Source organism: Amborella trichopoda, chromosome 1, assembly GCF_054954075.1.
Source record: "Amborella trichopoda isolate Santa Cruz 75 chromosome 1, AtrichopodaSantaCruz75HAP2 v2.0, whole genome shotgun sequence".
Lineage (NCBI taxonomy): Eukaryota > Viridiplantae > Streptophyta > Magnoliopsida > Amborellales > Amborellaceae > Amborella > Amborella trichopoda.
In genome coordinates, this window is record NC_142336.1 from 47370583 (window position 1) to 47376457 (window position 5875).

Below are 5875 nucleotides of genomic sequence, written 5' to 3' on the forward strand. Positions count from 1 at the left end.
TAGAGGGAAAACATATTCATATGACCTTTTCAAAGAATTGTGCATTGAAAATGAGATCATCCATCAGTACACAATGCCTTATACTCCTGAACAAAATGGTGTAGCTGAGAGAAGGAATATGACCTTAGTGGAAATGATAAGAAATATGATGGGGCATGCAAATCTTTCATTGGAGTTTTGGGGAGAAGCGGTATGAACGACATGTTTCATCCTTAACCAAATTCCCACAAAAGCTACCATACTTACTCCTCACGAAATTTTCATAGGTCGTACTCCCTCCCTTGAACACTTGAAAGTTTAGGGTTGCTCAGCCCATGTCCTTATCCCACATCAAAATAGAACCAAATTGCAACCCAAAATTGTCAAATCCATTTTCATTGGTTACCCAGATCATGGTAAGGGGTATCGATTCTACAACTTTGAAACATGTGCGGTTATTGAAAGCCGTGATGCCTACTTCTTCGAAGAAGAGTTCCCTGAAGCAAGAGTGAGCAGAAAACAAGCCGACTTTTATGAGGAGGCCCAAAACAAGGATGTAGTTCGAGACCCTGAACCTGAAACTTCCAAACCAACCCAACCTGATCTTGAACTCCCTATAGAAAGTGAACCTTTACCTGAACCAAGACGAAGTAACCGAGTTAGTAGACCACATCTTTACCTAGAACATTTTGTCTACCTTGGAGAATATTTTGATAAAGTTGGGGAAGATCCAGATTCAAAACCTAGACTCACCGTGAAGTAGTGACCTGTCCTGAAAGGGAATACTGGGTAGAAGCCATGAAAGATGAGTATGCTTCTATTAATCAAAACTATGTATGGGAATTAGTCCCCCTATCTCAAAAAACGTAAGGCCATTGGTTATAAGTGGATTTTCAAGAAAAAGTTGAACTCTGAAGGGAAAATAGAAAAATATAAAGCTAGGTTGGTTGCAAAGGGTTTCACCCAGAAAGAAGGGATAGATTATGAGGAAATTTTTTCCCATGTTGCCAAATTTTCATCCATCCGAATCCTTATAGCTATAGCAGCCCATTTTGACGTTGAGGTTCATCAAATGGATGTCAAAACAGCCTTTCTAAATGGGGATTTAGAAGAAAAAATTTACATGACCCAACCTGAAGGATTTGAGGAGAAAGGAAAAGAGAATCTAGTATACAAACTTAATAAATTCATTTATAGCTTGAAACAAGCATCGCGACAGTGGTATATAAAATTCCAAGAGACCATTGCTCTTGCAGGGTTTTCCACAATAATAAGGATTATTGCATATGTCAAAAGGTTAGTGGGAGTGATGTGGTCTTTATATCGTTATATGTGGATGATATGCTAATTGTTAATAGCTCAATTGCCCTAATAGTAGAGACGAAAACTTTTCTTGCACAACACTTTGACATGAAGGATCTTGAAGAAGCTTCATATGTGTTGGGCATCAAGATAATAAGAAACATGAAAGAGAAGACTATCCAACTTTTCTAGGCAACCTACGGTAAGAGGATTCTGGAAAAGTTTGATATGAGTATGTGTAAGCCCATGTCTACCCCAATTGACAAAAAGACGAAGTTAGTAATAAGATGTGTCTTACCAAAGACATGGATATAAGAGCCATGGAGAGAGTGTCATATAGGAGTGCAGTTGGGTCCCTTATATATGCCATGATGGGAACAAGGCATGACTTATCATTCGTCATGAGTTTGGTGAGCCGTTTCCAAAGTAATCCACGAGATGAGCATTGGAAAGCTGTATAAAGAATTCTCAGATATTTAAAAGGGATCATGAATTATGCGCTCACATATAAGGGGGGAACTGAAATAACAATAGAGGGATATTCAGATACAAGCTATCTTGCTGATCCAGATGATACGAAGTCTACATCTGGATATGTGTTTATGCTTGAAGGGAGTGCGGTTTCTTGAAAGTTAATGAAACAAGATATTGTGGCCTTGTCCACCATAGAATCCTAGTATGTGGCATGTTGTCTAGCAACCAAGGAGGCTGTGTGGATTAAGAAGTTTCTTAATCAACTTAATTTTCATCTTGTATGTTGTGAGACAATGCGAATTGTCACACCCCAAGAATTTACAATACTGTTATTCCAGAGATGTGACAGGCAAAACATATATACATCTATTGATAGGACAAATTTACAGTGGCGAGGTCTTATAAAGTAAATAAAGAAAGCTAGCACAACAACAGTATCTTTCAAGGTTGATCTTGACTAGCACTCAAAATGAATCCGCAGTTATCCTGAAAAATGTTTACCATAGTTTGATGAGTTTGGCTACTCAGTAAGTGATCATCATAATCTCAAAAATAATCATGTTTGAAAGATATCAATATTTTCCAAAATGAGATCTATTAACAGAAATGCATCAACAGTTTCACTTTCAATAAATGCATAATTAAGTATAATCCGAGTAATTGAAATGCTTATAACACTTTTAACGGCAGTACATAATTCAAAGGATTTCACAAAATACCCTACTGGCATCCCAAGTAGGTCACCTATATACCCCATCAGCGTCCTGATGGGTCCACTTAGTCCCTATCGGCGTCCCAGATAGGTCCACTTAATCCCTGCAGGTCCACTTATACCTCACCGGCGTACCGGATGAGTCCACTTAATCCCTACCGGCGTCCCATATAGGTCCACATATACCTCACCGACGAACCGGATGAGTCCACTTGCATACTTAAATTATTTCTAAATCTCTTTAAACATTCGAAAGCAGCAATATCATGTACTCAACATATCACTGAAATCATTAATATGAATTTCACTTAAACCATTAATAACAGTCACTCTCTATAACATTTCAAAAATAACCAATCAAATATTTTGGGCTCAAATTTAGAAAGGTAGCAGTTTGTAAAGGCATTCTAGCATAATTGCCAATTTAATATGTATAGAAAAACTCTTATCGAAATTCAAGAATACGGAATTATCACAATTTATGGGATATCAATCCACAAATAAACATTTCACAACAATACTATAATCAATTGCAAAAATGTCAATTTTTAAATAATAAGGCAGTCATTTGCACATGAATTTTACAATGTCTAAATATTCAAAACAGTAGAAAGAAATATCACAATTTTACTAAAAGCAGAAATATCACATTTATTTCTAACAATAGACAAGAAAAATAAATAAATTTATTTTTCTAATTAACAGCATTCAAAATTTCTAACATAGATAAAATATCACAATTTTTATTAAAAAGATTATTTTTCAAGATAATGAGGTCGTGTGCGCATAAAATTTATCGTGCCTAAAATTCATGATAATAAGCATAAATAATTATTTCATTTTATTTTTAAAAAGAATGGATTATTTTTTGAGACAATGAGGTCACTTACACATAAAACTAATAAAATAAAGATCCTAGACCGAAATATCACTATTTATTAAAAATAGACTAATTTTCGGGAAGACGATATCACTTACCCACAAATATTTGAGAGGGAACTTCGATAAAATCCGGCTAGAGAGAGAGAGAGATCTCAAAATTTTCTAGGGTAGGAGTGCTCACCTCTCCTATTTAAATTCTTAGAACGTATTATTATAATATTTTATTACGCTCTACCTCATACCTGAGGTGTCGCGTTAAGCGTCTGCTTTTAACATACGAAAAACACGTCCGCTAAAAGACGTTGCCAGCTGCAAGTAGCAAGCAAAGGCAAGCAAGCAAAAGCAGGCAAGCAAAAGTTAAACCAAGTAAAACTTTTTGAAAATAGTGATAGTCCTCAAGGACCATCATACTCAAACAGACCATCACCTATTTAAAAGCATCTTTTCTCTTCTTCTTCTTTTTTTTTTTTTTTTTTTTTTTTTTTTTTTTTTTGAAATTTTAAGATCGTTACATTCTTCCCCCCTTAAAGAAATTTAGTCCTCTAAATTTGTGTACCTGATTATTGGAAAAGATAGGGGTATTTTTCTCTGATTTCGTCTTCTCGTTCTTAAGTTGACTCTTCTCTTGAATGGTACTGCCATAATACACGGACCAAAGGAATCTCCTTGTTACGCAACACTGGCACCCTTCTATCCAGTATCAAAATTGGCTGCTCAATGAAGGATAGGTCTTTCCTGATCGGTAAAGGTTCATATTTTAAGATATGGGATAGGTCGGGCTGATATTTTCGTAGTGAAGATACATGAAAGACATTATGGACATTTGCCAATTCGGGTGGTAAGGCAAGTCTATAAGCCACACCTTCGATTCTTTCCAGGATTTCAAATGGTCCGATGTAACGTGGGCTCAACTTTCCTTTCTTGTCGAATCTCATAATACCCTTTATTGGTGAGATTTTTAGGAAAACTCGATCACCTTCCTCAAATTCAAGATCTCTCCTTCGGTTATCGGCATAACTCTTTTGCCGACACTGAGCTGTCCTGAGCCTTTCACGAATTAATGTTTTATCTGGATAATTTCGGGCCCCAAAAGCTTTCTTTCACCAACCTCGTCCCAACATATGGGTGATCTGCATTTCCTTCCATACAGGGCTTCATATGGTGCCATCTGAATACTGGCTTGGAAGCTATTATTATAAGCAAACTCAATCAGGGGTAAATGGTCATCCCAGCTTCCTGTAAGGTCAATAACACAGGCCCTCAGCATATCTTCCAAGGTTTGGATGGTCTTCTCCGATTGTCCATCAGTTTGGGGGTGAAAGGCAGTATTAAAGGTGAGTCTCGTCCCCATGGCTGACTGTAGTCTAGCCCAAAATTTAGAAGTAAACCGAGTATCCCTGTCCGATACAATACTGACAGGAACTCCATGCAACCGCACTATTTCCTTAATGTACAGCTGAGCCAGTCGATCCAAAGTGTACGTCGTGCGAATCGGTAGAAAGTGGGCAGCTTTGGTTAACCGGTCCACAATGACCCAAATGCTATCATGTCCTGAATTTGTTCTAGGCAAGCCAGAGACAAAATCCATAGAGATGTGCTCCCATTTCCATTCTGGCACTGGTAAAGGCTGCAACAACCCAGCGGGCCTTTGATGTTCAGCTTTTACTTGCTGGCATGTTAGGCATTTAGACACAAATAGTGCTACCTCTTTTTTCATATTATTCCACCAAAAGGTTTTCTTCAGGTCCTGATACATTTTAATACTTCCGAGATGTATCGTATAACGAGAATGATGTGCTTCTTCTAAGATAGCTTTCTTTCTACTCTCATCATTCAGGACACAAACCCGACTTTTGAATCTTAGCAAATCCTCACTACATATAGAGAATTCATCTCTCTTTCTTTGCTTCACCTCTTCTATAATTGTTATAAGCTGAGGGTCTTTCTTTTGTGCCAATCGAATCTGTTGGATTAATTGAGATTCTGCCTTAATATTGGCAATCATACTTACCACACCATTAATGGACGGAGTTGGATGCCAATCCACTATTTCCTCTAACAATCGCATTTTTTGGATCATTAGATGAGCTAAGACTTCCGTAGATTTTCTACTTAGAGCGTCGGCCACAATGTTAGCTTTTCCTGAATGATAATGGATTGTACAATCATAATCTTTTAAGAAATCCATCCATCTTATCTGCCGCATATTTAAATCCTTCTGAGAGAAAAGGTATTTCAAACTCTTATGATCCGTGTATATTACGAAGTGCTCACCATATAGATAATGCCTCCATATTTTCAAAGCGAATACTATTGCAGCTAGCTCCAAATCATGAATTGGATATTTTTTCTCATATTCTTTCAACTGTCTGGATGCATATGCCACTACTTTCCCATATTGCATTAATACACAGCCCAAACCTTTATGTGAAGCATCACTATAAATCATAAATCCCCCACTCCCCTCAGGAATAGTTAAAATAGGTGCTGAAGTTAATCGAACTTTTAGTTCTTGAAAACTCTCCT